This window comes from Copidosoma floridanum, unplaced genomic scaffold, assembly GCF_036245765.1.
Source record: "Copidosoma floridanum isolate Cflo_tuat_1 unplaced genomic scaffold, Cflo_Japanese_pri ptg000024l, whole genome shotgun sequence".
Taxonomy (NCBI): Eukaryota; Metazoa; Arthropoda; class Insecta; order Hymenoptera; family Encyrtidae; genus Copidosoma; species Copidosoma floridanum.
This window is the reverse complement of record NW_028321901.1, coordinates 8590569-8604770: the sequence shown is the minus strand read 5'-3', so window position 1 is coordinate 8604770 and position 14202 is coordinate 8590569. Positions and strand designations below refer to the sequence as shown.

Here is a 14202-nt window from a genome sequence, read left to right as displayed (position 1 = left end):
TCAAAATTTTTCAATTCGGAAACTCGAAATCTCCTGTTTTTATCATGAATCAATAAATTTTTTTAAAAAACATATAACTTGAGCCATAAATGTTAGTCATTTAAATTATAGCGAAACAGCTACTGCATAATTTCTATTTTTAAGAAATCGAGACTAATATCAGAAAATTAAAAAAAACTCTGTAGACCTTGAACTATACTGGGATTTTCTTTCCCAAAATCAGTACTAAAAGCTTTTTAAGATTAAAAAAAATTTAGTGTTTCAAGTAAATTATCGTTCTTAAAATAATTTTTTTAATCTCATGAAAAGCAATATCATAAAAATTCAAGCAGTTCTTTTGAAAGTCCATAGCGTATTGCTCTGGAAAAGACTTGAAAATAGAATCGAAAGCATCACCCACAGCAATATTGCCTAAAAACTTTAAATCTTCTGTGTTAACCGTATAGTAAATATTTTTTTGTAATTTTTCAACTGCTGTGTCATTAAGAAAGTTAGAGCCCATAAGTAATAACATTTTTTAACATAAATGTTAAAGTATAATACTGTTTGGTACTTGCACTTCAGAAAATTTAAACTAAGCAATATTGATTTTTACCCTAGCATTAATATATACTTTCTATATAGCAAGGCATTAAGGTAATGTATGTAAGGTTTGCAGAAAGTACCAATCAAAAATGAATATTACTTAGTTTATTTTGTTAAAGTACAAGTAAACAGTGTTACACTACAAACGTCATACAAAATGTATGTTGTGTCAAGGAAAAAAAAAAAAAAAAAAAAAAAACTTGACAATTTCTATATTTTTATTTCAAAACTTTTCAAGGCTGTGAATTCATAAGGAAGAATACTATTTATTGCCAGCGTATAAAGGCTTCAGAAATTCCTTACAAAATATTTACTCAACACATCAATCTTACCTCAACTTTTAGTTTTTTTTAAAGGTATTGTATTGTATTTATTTATTTCCTCGTACAGATTCACATCTTTTTACATTTACATACCCCGCGCACGACATGCCGGGCGTTTACAGCTTGCTTATAGATCCACATTACTCGCTTCTTATTTTTTACTTTACCCTCTCTGCCCTCATGATTCCCTACCCTTTAAATTTCTCTATGACTGTTCTTTTAGGCTTCTAGCAGCCTCCCCCATCCTTTTTCTTGAAAAAAAAAAAAAAAATTTTATTCCTCCCTATAGTTAACTTGACCACGTAATCTAGACAATTTTTCAAATTCCATAAAATACTTTTATACTACTTAAACCGAATCCCCTTCCAGAAAGCTGACTAACTTTAATCTTATTATTTCCTTTGACCCTTTTAGCCCTATTTCCTCGAATTTTCTGACCCATTCTTTATTAATTTTTTTCTTTGCTGCCTGGCAAGCAATCATACGCTAAATATTTTCCTTCTTTTTCATGCAAAACCTACAAATACTAACTTTTAACCCCTTCTTTTCCGCCTTTTCTACGCTCCCACATCAAATTCTCGTCCATTGCTCCTTTGCGCTTTCTTAACACTACTTCTTTTCCCAGTAGTCTTCCACTCCTAACTTAAGTTTGATGTATTTTTAATTAACACAACGCTCCGAATTCTTAATCCTCTCCTAATCCAGCTGTACTTCCTAATTTTCCTTCACTTTTAGCCCCTTTGTCATTCTCCTAACTAAATCCCATCTCTACAAAGTATCAAACACTCCTTTTAGACCTACCCAATCGCCTACTTCTTTAAAAGCTTCCCTTACTAGTTTCCCCCAGGTTGACGTTTTTTATTTTCAAGCCCCCTTCTTTCCTCTTGTAAGCATATTTTAGGCCATCTATGGTCCTTCATCTCTGCTTTTTTATCAAGTAATTACCTGTCCTCCTTGTTTCAATTTCTAGACTTCTCCTGTCCGCTTCTCTTCACCAAATGTATGCCGGAGTATTTTCATTGACTCCCAATGCCATTTCAACGAATTTTTCCTGTATTTTCTCGATCTGCTCCCATTTTTTTCACGCCCACGCCTCTACTCTATATAAACAGCCGGCCTTCACTGCATTTTGATGGATAAAATCTTCCTTTTAATGTACCTAACTTTGCCCTTTTTCATACTTTCCAAACTGTATTTATTATCTTTTTCATTTTATTTGCAGTTTTATTCACATGCGTACTCAGTACATACTTTATCGAGAACCAAAACCCAATATATTTATATTGACTTACAATCTGTATCATCTTCTCTCTAAATCGAAATTTTTTTATTTTTTTTTACCCTGCCCCCTTTACTAAATATCATAACCTTTGTTTTCTCCGTGTTTACGTTGATCTTATTTTCCTTCTTGTACTTTTGCAGATCATTCATTATGCTTTATAAACCCTTCCTACTGCAAGCCACCGCAGCTACATCATCTGCAAATTTCAAACTGAAAATCCCCCCCCCTTCTTGCTAACAACTTTTCCTTCATTTTTTTCCTTCCACTTTTCCTCTATATCTTGAATGTAAATGTTAAACAGAAACGGGCTCAAGAGACAACCTTGCCTTACGCCTATTTTTGTCTCGAAATTTTGCGATATCCCTTCACTTGTAAAAACTTCATTTTTCGTTTGACCTTAAATCCTTTTAACTATTTCCAGTAAATTTCCCTAAGTACCTGATTCTCTCATTTTTTTTTTTAAATATCTTACTATCTTTTCTATGGAAATCTGTTTTAAAATCTATAAAGCACACGAACCTTCTTTTCCTTTTCTATCTTTAAATTATTGATAATGATGCTATTTAATATAAATACGTGGTCCCTTGTACTTCTCTCTACTCTAAATCCTGCTTGACTCTTATCAATGATATCCCGTGATTCTAGACTCCCCCTCGATCTGCTCGCCAAGGTTCTTATCAATATTCTACACCCCATATCCAGTTGTGATACCCCCCTGTAATTCTTAGCCTGCTTTTCATCCCCCACCTTATGAATTAAAAAAAATTCTTGATGTATCCTATTCCTTACTCATTACTTCTTTTTCAAAAACCGTATTCAATACCTATGTTAATATCTTCAACCATGATTTTAGCAATTCTTTTAAAAATTCTGCACTTATCCCATCCTTTCCCGCTGCTTTCTTATTTTCATTTTTCTTAACGCTTTACTCACCTCCAGTTCGTTTGTCTCTATAATCATTTCTTCCTATTCCTCTGGGTCGTTCCCCCTCTTCTGCTCCGCTCCGTTTATCTGCTCTTCCTAGGATCTCTTTAAAATGTGCAATCCTCTCTTTCTTTCTTATGTCTCCCCCATATTTTTGCTCCTTGGCCTAAATTAGGCAATTGCTTCCCAGAACTCTGTCGTTTTCTTGCTCTTTTTTACTAGTTTCCATTTCCTCTACTCCTCCTTTTCCACCTTCCTCTTTCTTAACTCTCTGATCAATCTTCTCTCTTTTTAACTCCTCCTTATCCTCACCCTCTTGAGATTTCACCCACTTTTTTAAAGCCCTCCAGACCTTTACTTTTTAATTCTTAACCTCCTCATTCCATTCTACTGACCAGACATAATTTTCACTACTGCCATTTTTCACCATGCCTAGCTTTGCCCGTTTCCCAAATTTCTTTGACCAACTTGTCCCATATTTCTTGCGCACTTTTACCTCGATCTAAGTCCTCCTCCATATTGAACATTTTTTGTTTGTAATGTTCATTTTTCCTATTGTTCCATTTTAACCTGTTTATATCATTCCTTATTACTTTTTCCCGTCTCCTTCGTCCCCCTCCCTCCTCCTTCCCATTTTATCTTTATTGGGAGTTGATCTGATTCCATCTTTATGCCCACTCTCAATTCTTTTATCATACTACCTTGTTCACTTTTAAGCTCCGGTACCAGATCAAGCACTGAACTTCCTCCATCCTCCACAAACGTAATTTGTACCCCCCAGTCCCTTTCAGTTGCTCCATTACTTATTGTCAAACCCATCTTTTCACACATTTCCAATAATTTTTTCCCTTTTTGTTCGTTACACTGTCGCAAGAATTCCTGCTTTTCTACATTTCCCCATCGTAGTTTATTTGCCACTTTCCTATACGTGCATTTAAGTTCCCTACTATCATAACTTGCTCGTCCCTTGCAATTTCCTCTTCCGCTACCCCTTTTAATTTAGCTATCAATACATCAATATTAACATTATAGTAAACAAAAATTAAATACAGTTTCTTTTCGCTTTTTGTAACTTTACCTGAAATGACCACTCCATACTCCCATTCTCTGATTTTTGTCTTTCTAATATACTTTTTTATTCCCACCAGGACCCCTCTTTTTGCTCTTTTTTTTCTATGATCCCTTTTGGCTGCGTACGCTCTCCATTCATAACTTTTATCTATTCTACTTGATCACCGTGACTTGGTGTATTTTTCTATCCATGATTCTTAAGGTGCTATTATATCAAACTTGTACAAGTAATTTTTAATTAAAATGGTTTTCTTTAAAACAAAATAGGTGCATTTTTTTCCTCTCGTTTTTTATTAGCCCCCCCCTCCCCCTTCACTTCATCCCAATCCCACCAAATTCCTTGTATTTTTATTTTTAAATTCTCCACTTGAATTTTTCTCCCTTTTCCCTCTCCTGTCTGGCCACTTTCCTAATCCATCCCTCTGAGTCTCTTCTTAGTGTACGCTCATTCTTCATAATCATTAGTGTTTTATTTCTCATTTATACTAAAGCAGTTATTAGTGTACCTCTTTTTGCCCTAATTTTCCTGATTTCTGCTTCAACATCCAAATTGCTTTGCATTATACTTTCATTTCACGCTCTATACCTTTACCGACTGTTCTAATTCCTTTTATTACTATAATATGCTTCCTTTTTTGTCTCTCCATGAACTCACACTTTATTTTGCGTCGCGTTAGTGCATGCGGTCGATTTGACTCCTGCGCTCCTAATGATTCTTGGTTAGCCTTCTGCTTATTATTAAGATTTGCGATTTCTTTCTTCAAAAGCTCCTCCTCGCGTCTTAGGTTACTCATCATATTCCCCTCTGGTTCCCTCTGCTTTTTCAGCCATGCAATATCTTCTAACAACATTTATTGCTTTTTAAACCCACTCTCAAATCCTGCCCTCACATTTTTTAACTCTGCACTTATACTATTTTTCTGCCTATATACATTTTCCACGCTTCCTTCTAAACCCTTAACCCACTACAATAACGCACTCATCGCATTTTCTCGTCGTCTGGCTGCCTCTCTGCCCTCTATTGATGCCTTTTCACCTGCTCCTTTTGCTGCTGTTACCCTTCCTGCTGCTCTCTGTAGTTCTACGGTCAAATTAGTTTCAGACGTTTTTGATATTTCCGAGGCCTGATCCGTTTTACAAGTAAACTTCTGTCCCATCTGTCTATTACTGTCAGTAACCCGGTTCCATTCTTACACTTGCACCGTTTATCTTAATTCCCTTTAGCATTTAATAGCTTATCTTTCTTCCTGTCCTTTTATCTCTGCCCTGCATTTGACACCGTTTATTTTTCACCTTCCTTATTCTCCTTCTCTGTTTCGCTTTTCTGAGGGTTCTTCTGCATTTTTGTGTCTGCTCTCACATCTTTTTTCACTGGTGAGTGTTCTACGCTCTTCCTTCCACTCGCTGCTACTTGACACTTTGTGCTCCTGCACTTTGAAAACTTAAACATATTACTTTTTTCCGAGGACTTTTTTTTTCACTACGTCTTTTTTTGAACAGCCCCTACCTCTCTTCCCTTTTTTCTCTGTTCACGTCGATTTTTCTTTGTTTCCTGCTTCTCCCTATGCTGATTTGTTTGCCATTTCCCTCACTAGAAGTGCCACTTTCGTACCTTTGTTATTTTCACTCTCCTCCTAAAATTATCCGTGAAACTCTTGTTAAAAGGTATACTTATAGGTATATCATAACTTTTCAGAAAAATACCATTTTTTAACATTCGTTTTAAAAAACTTAATTACGGTAAATATCGCTCATTTTAGAAAGTTTTGGATAGAAACGAGATCTGCACAACATAACTATGGTGATCTACAATAGCCCCACCAAATTCATGAACCTGAAATTGGCGGCCAGAGTTAGCGGCCAGCCAGGGGCGAAAAGGTGATGTCAAGGGGCCTCGTACCTTAACAAAATGAAGAAAATAAAAACCAGCCGCCACTCAGAGTGATTATTAACAATAACTAAATAAACATTTTAACTTTATTCAGTGCCAGAATATAGCAAATAAGAAGGTTATAAACAAAGTAACCAAACATAAAAATATCACTTTACCATGTGAAATCGTTAATAACTTGGCCCAGCATAATCCCAGACCCATGAAATTGAACACACGTACTCTTCTAGTAACATACAATTAGCGAATATTATAGCCAACACGGGTGAAAAAATATTTAAAAAGTTATAAACAAATTAAACGGGCAAAATATCGATTTTTAGTGGAAAATCGGCTACAACTTAGCCCAGCATGATCCCAGACCCTTGAAATTGAACACACGTACTTTTAAAATGACATAAAATTAGTAAATATTATAGCCAACGTGGGTGAAAGAATATTTGAAAAGTTATAAACAAATTAAACAGGCAAAATATCGATTTTTAGTAGAAAATCGGCTACAACTTGGCCCAGCATAATCCTGGACCCTTGAAATTGTTGGCTATAATATTCGCTAATTGTATATCTTTAGAAGAGTACGTGTGTTCAATTTTAAGGGTCTGGGATCATACTGGGCCGAGTTGTAGCCGATGTTTTACTAAAAATCGAAATTTTGCCTGTTTAATTTGTTTATAACTTTTTAAATATTTTTTCACCCATGTTGGCTGTAATATTCGCTAGTTGTATGTCGCTAGAAGGTTACGTGTGTTCAATTTCAAGGGTCTGGGATAATGCTGGGCCAAGTTATTGACGATTTCACATAGTAAAGTGATATTTTCATGTTTGGTTAATTTGTTTATAACCTTCTTATTTGCCATATTCTGGCACTGAATAAAGTTAAAATATTTATTAAACATTGTTAATAGTCGCTCTGAGTGGCGGCTGGTTTTTATTTTCCTCATTTTGTTAAGGTACAGGGCCCCTTGACACCACCTTTTCGCCCCTGGCTGGCCACTAACTCTGGCCGCCAATTTTAGGTTTATACCAAATTCCGCCTTAAAGTTGCTCCTATGAAGATTATTAATATATTGATGTCCACAGAGGTTAATTTGTAAAAATAGTTCATGAATTTCCCGAACGAAATAAATTTTCTTATAAAATACTGTTTCAGGATTTATAATCTTTGTTACGTTTTATTTCTCTTTTTTTATTTAACTACTTTATCGTATAATTCTTATAAATTTTTTCTGGAAGCAAATCACATCAAATTAATTACGTTTTCCAACAAAATTTTTAGTAACTTAACTCATTGAAAATTTCAAATAGGCCATTCATTCAACTAGCTTGTTTATGCGTCCTTTTCATGTATCGCTAGAATCTAAATTTTTTAAAGTACAGTTATTTAATAACTAAGTAATTCTCACACTAAGCAATTATTTATGAAACAATACGTACACAAACCGTAAAAGCCATGCACAAGTTTCTTATACAATTGTTTTTATTCAACAACTAGTGACTTTCCCCCCCCCCCCGTCTTGGCTTCGCCCGAGGCTCGCTAAATGGAACAATGCAGTGCGTTGACCCATAAAGTAAAACGAATTTCGTTGAAAATTATCTTTTTATTCCTGATACTTCTCAGAACCAAAATCTTCTGAGCAAAAACATTTGTTCAGAATACATATAGTTTATTTCGTCAAAAAATTTGCTGTAAAAAGTTTAAAAAATGTAATAATCCCAAAAAGTCCCGTGCGACCCTCACGGCATAAATTATTCGTTGGCCCTAAACCGCCGTTAATTTGCTGTTTTTGCGGTATAATCTACGAAATAGTCTATTTTTTAAAGATGTAAAGATTTAAAACTCACAAAAAATGTATGACTCAAAAAATTTTTTTGCTTGTCCCACAACTTTATTACCAAAGCAACGAAGTCCTAGAGTTCAATCTCTACGTTTTTATCGCCACGAAAGTACCAATAGATACTCTACCTATTTAAAAATCTAGTAGATTTGAGAGATTACTGTGACGGTTATAATAAAGAGCTAATCTCTCACTTAATTAATTTTTTATTTGTCGATTCTGATGCTGCTGCTTCAGTGTTTGTAAATGTTCTGCTTCAGTTTCTTGACGCCTTCAACTGTTTTCTTTCCAATTTGCCCTTTTTCGACTTTTGGCATGGTTTCTTGACTAAAGTTTCAAGCAAACGTGACTGCCTCTATACCTTAGAGTGATCTTTTTTGGTTTGTTATTGTAAAACCAGATTAATCGGAAGAAAAACTAGAACGTTTGAAGTGTTGAAGTTAATTATAGAGCTCTTTTCCAAAGTTTCCTGGTGTTGTGCGGAAGACGTTAGTGTCTAAAGCACCTTCTTTGCAGATTTAGTTTTGGTGATCAAAGGTGAGGAGATCGGCTCGTGATGCTTGCCCGTTGAAGACTGTCCCGTTTGTTCAAGTTTATTTTTCCTTCATAGTTATTAGGTTCTCCTAGCGCAGACTTTTGAGAGGATCAGTAATTCCTGGTTAAATACTTAGAGTCAAGATGGTAATACAGGGTTGTCAGTCAGCGGGGTTCCCAACCTTGCGACGAACAACTCCGTTCGTGATGTTTGCCAGTGAATGACAGACTTAGTTTAATAGTGACCGGCTTTATACGACGTCTTTTAATCGACGAATCGTTGCTGGGAATGGTAGTAAAATTGTATTTGTTAGCAAGACAGTTTAACCTTAGGCGGCCCTTAAAAGAACAAATGAGTTAGATGGTTGAGTAAAAAACGTAAATATTATTCATATTCACCCTTTCAGGGCCAGTGGTTAAACTTCTATCTATTTCAAATTATCATTTTTGATGATGGAGAGCTAGCTGTGGGTAGCTTGACTCACCTTCGGAGTCTCTGTGTACGGAGACCGTGCCGGAGAGAGGTACGCCAATGATCAAAGAATATTTCGTCTTCGAGTCGTTCCCCTGATAACAAACCGCTCATCGTTAGTCGAGAAAGTAGGCCTAGAGAAAACCTCTTCCATAGGTATGCCGATGGATCGACCACCAAAACGGAGGCCATTGTATCTGCCTGAACTCCTGAGGGTTATTTTTTCTGGCTTGCTGTTGTAGCCAAATCTGGTCTGGTAGCCCCAGGATGGTTAGAAAAAAGGCCATATAAAACGTTAGAGCATATTATGCTCTGGCTAGACACGTCTCCTGGTATTTCGGCGGAGACGTTAGCATTTAAAATACAGTTTTATTGGTGGTGCTCGTTAAAGTTGTCAGTACGGGATGGAGTTAAACGGAAGTCCCTTGTCCATTAAAGAACAGTGTTGTCGGTAGCCGGGATACCCAGCTGTGCGAGTCCAAGCTCTATGCTTCATTCACTGCCAATGATCGACTGTAGTATTCGGTACTTTGCTTAGATGGTAGAAAAGTTCATAAAAAGTGTCTATAAACAATTTCAAATAAAGTTTACATAGTGGCATTCATTAATTCAAGATAGCAGTTTTCGAAATGGTGGCTTAAACGTGTAAAAATTACAGATAAACTATATTTGGGGAAAATAACTGTCATTTTATCATGGACTTTTATAAAAAATTTTTGACAAACGTTGTTGTGGTCGCTGATTACAAATCTGAGTTCAGATTTCAAAAATACAAAATGGCAGATACAATATGGTGGACGAAATTTTCAAAAATTAACAGATTTGGGCCAAATTTTGTTCTACGGGGTTTTTTTTGGTCGCTCAATACGAATCTGAAGTCAGGTTTACAAAATTCTCAAAATAAAGTTGGCCGCTACAAAATGACGGTTTATTTTTAATAATCAATTGATTTAGCTCAAATTTCGTTCTACGGGAGTTTTTTGGTCGCTAAATAGGAATTCGAGTTCGAAATACAACATTTTTTCATCAAACGTGGTGACTATAAAGTAGTGGCTATAAGGTGGCACAAAATTTATAAAATACAGCCGGTTCTGGCCAAGTTTCGTATTTACTCTTATTCGTATTTATAGACTAAATAAAATTCGTGCAGAAAAATTAGTCAGTGACCAAACAAACTTCCAAAAATAAAAGTTGGGCTGAATAATCGACTGATTATTGGAAATTATCCGCCATTTTACATCCGCCATTTTGCAGCGGCCATCTTTATTCTGTTAATTTTGTAAACCTGACTTCGGATTCGTATCGAGCGACCAAAAAAACCCTGTAGAATGAAATTCGGCTCGAATCTGGTAATTTTTGAAAATTTCGTCCACCATATTAGATCCACCATTTTGTACTTTTGAAATCTGAACTGAGATTTGTAATCAGTGACCACAAAAATGTATGTACAGAAATTGTTATAGAAGTCTATGATGAAATGACAGTTATTTTCCCCAAATATCATGTATCTGTAATTTTTACAGGTTCAAGCTGCCATTTCGAAAACTGCTATCTTGAATTAATGAATGCCACTATGTACATTATATTTGAAATTGTTTATAGACACTTTTTATAAACTTTTCTACCACATTCGACAGTAATTTCGAAGCAAAATGTTGATTTTATGAAAAAACATTTTAGTAAAATCACGACTTTCCACTAAAAAAAAAACAAACATAGCCTATTAAAATCAGTTTTTGATCGAAAACTAATAGCGTGTTCCGAAAGTTCGGAAAATTTTCGATCGAAATTGACCTGTCCAAAATTTTTTGCAGATCATTTTACCTATCTTTATTTCAATTTAAAAACACCAAAAAAATGTGTCCGTTAGGGCCTTAACGAGTTAATTTAGTTAATTTATTAGATGCTTCAAAGAATTTTTTTCTTATAAATTATTCATCACAAATCTTCGTATTCATATTAAAAATAAGGTGTGTATGTTTAAGGCGCACAAAATCCAGGGTTAGAATGATAAGTTTTGATGTATACACGATATTGAAATTTTCTTGCATGTTTAAAATTTGCCGCCGAGTCCTTCCTTAGCAATACCACGTCTAAGGCTTCCAGTGGCTTAAGTGGTAAAACGCTTGCCTTCCGCCTAAAGCTTGGGTTCGAGACCCCGCTCTGTCACTTTTTCGCAGGTGTCTCTGTGGTTTGAATTAACTTTGCCTCGGATTATTTTTTATTGTGTATACAGATCTAAAAAACAAAAAAAAACAGGTTTAATTTAGTAAACAGTTGTAACAGCAAGTGACACAAGACTACCCACAAAAGATAAGGCAATGCCACGTCTTGTCTGTCTGTGTATCATGGCTGCAGATACGTCCGTACGTATACGACTTTGGTTCGCCACATATATTTATTATTAGTATTATTGATTATTTATGGGACGATTTTACTACAAGAGTCATCCACTCGCTCCCCTCCTCTCAGGCATCTTTGTTCCTCAACTATTGGGATCGAAAATCGGAACTCAGCTATTAGTGCAACGTAGAGGCTAATTTCGTAAGCTTAGATAGTAGACTCTTACAAAATGTAAACAGTATAAATAGTACTATCATTGTTGTCTGACTATTGAATTAAATTAAAATAAAGCAGTATTTATTTAAGAAGGTTGATTAAAAGTGATCAAGAAAACAATCTATGTGATCTTAAGAAAAGCTCCGATTTTTTGCCTCGTCAACAATTTCACTAGTAGGCCCTTATCAAAATACCGTTTAAATATACCAAAACTTTTTTTAAAGCAGTTCAAAAATTCCTCCTAGTTAAAAAATAAGTTTACTATAACAAAATTAATGAATTGAAAAAAAAACCCAATGTAAACTTTTGAGAAAATTACATTTAATAAAATTTAAAAAATAACATCTATAAGAGTTTACGTTAAATTGTAAAATTAAGTGATTTTTCTTCTCGAAAATACGTGTGGGAAAGAATATTAAAAAATTCGTACACATATCTGTACATCAATTATTTTTTAATGTCATCCAACATTTTTTATTTTCATCTGGAATTTCCTAAAAGAACACACTATCGTTTTGCGGAAAATGAAAAAACTTTTATGCATTAATTGACTGCACTGAAGTGGCAATTCAGATATTTTAGAGACCTAAAAATTTTTGCTATTAAAATTTCACTTACCTCCATTATACGGGCTGTAAAATCTTTCGAATAATCATACCTATATTTTATCCAGTTTTAAATACAAATTTTCAATTGTATAATCTGTAAACAACAATACTATTTTAATTGTTCTATGCACTGCTTTGGTTGACAGTAGGAAAAAAGCCTTTTTATAGTAAGACGTATATTTTTTAGCGTATTTAATATTTATTTTATTGTTGTATGTTGTTTCATATTGACTTTGTCAGAACCAACTGTTTTTATACAATAATACACCTACTCAAATAGCGCACTTGAAAGGAGCCTAGTCTCGCAGCTTTATGTGTTGTTAACGAGGGTGCTATTGCCAGAATTCTGATCCCAATTATCTGCATATTTGCATGCCATGGTCAAAGTCATTATACCTACCAGTTGCGAGTTGCCTGCTTATATAATATCCTAATGATTAGATTACATAAAAAAACACCACCAAGTTATACGTGAGGAAGTGATAGAGCGGAGTCTGGAATCTGAGCCATCCAGGTGGGAAGTAACCGGTCTACCATCTTAGTCACTGAAAACTGTCAACGCTGTGTGCTATCTACTGTAAAATTAAGAAATACTTGCAGTCGATATCACACTGTTCGCAGCTCTACTTAATTTTAAGAACAAGCCGATCCCAATTACACGCAGAAAAAATTTGGCTTGCAGCTAACTTAACACTAAAACAACATTTCTTAGAGGCTGAGCCAGAAGAAGTTTAGGAAATGAATTTGAGCATTTTGAAATACACAGGTATCTTTTTTGATGTTTGATTTTTTTTTTCTAACGTTATTTCAAAAAAGCAGAGTCCAGCTTCGGTACCCGCCACACCACATGACGCCACTCTACCACTGCACACATTTCGAATTTTCTTGAATTTTTTTACGAGTCTTGAGTCCACGATCTCCTGCATACAAACCAAGGCCCTTACCGACTCTCCTATGAGCGAATCCGATTTCAGAAATTCAATTACTTCTAGTTATGGTACGGTCTGTAATTTATTTTTAATGTTAATATTCATGTACTGTTCATAACTTAATTGCTTTGTTTATATACGAATCACTTACTTGATAAATTAGTTTTTTCAGTTTTATAATTTGGTTGAAACTTGAGAAATTGTTTTATTTTGGCAGGGAAGCTTTCCTACGTATTAATAAGTCATAATTCACTTCTTTTATGATTAATTAATAGTTGTTTACACAATTTTTAAATATTTTTCACATTTTTAAACATTAAAAAAAGTTTTTTTTTATTCTATGAATACATTAGTTTATTCTTATTGCATTTTATTTGTTAACAATTTTTTTATTCGCAACTAAATCATTTTTTTATTTAGGACGTTTATCACACTTAGCAGGGGAAGAGTTGAGGGAGGTGAGAGGAGCGCAAACATATGCAACAACGCTAGTAGTTGTTTTTCTTCTATAATAGATATACTTACATACCCGCTTTTACGCATTCTTCTTTTGAAATTTATTCAAAAATCAACTTGTGGATGTGTTTAAAAATTTAATAGAGTTATCTTAAAGTAATCTTTTATACCAAAATAGTAAGGAGATTTTTACAGATCATATAAATAACATTTTACGTGATTATTTCATAATGTTACATGTAAAATTGTGATTTTTTTAAAAGAAAACATATACAAAAAAAGTGTTTAGTTTAACGATCTGCAATTTTCGGGGGTATTATTTATGCTTTTTTAAATATATGTTTCATGGTATAAAAATATCTGTCAAAATAACCTATGCGTGATAAACGTCCTGAAAGGTCATTTACTGACGTGTATTACTACCCTATTGAAGAAAGCGGTACTACAGGATAGTTTATCTCAACCACTTGAATACCATTATATTTTGCGTATTAAATATGGACAAGGAATAAGTGTGTGAGCGTATGTGACAGGTGGAAACGTACCGTTAGAGATGTCATCAGCGTAGGTGGTAGGAAGTTTTGAAATAATTGGAAGATTCGATGAAAGTGTATAGTCTTGTACTGGTTGGTCTACATACTGTTAACATTGTATTGTGCCGTAATACACTTTTTATAATCGTTTATTCATTGAATATTTAAATATTTATGTACACTCTCAATTAATGTAGGCA

General features: G+C 34.4%; 1 protein-coding gene across 2 annotated transcripts in view; it reads left to right on the top strand.

Moving 5' to 3' along the window:
• Eif4g (eukaryotic translation initiation factor 4 gamma) overlaps window positions 1–14202 on the top strand; it is a 763642-nt gene that overhangs the window by 515668 nt on the left and 233772 nt on the right. The gene's annotated exons all lie outside the window — the stretch shown is intronic.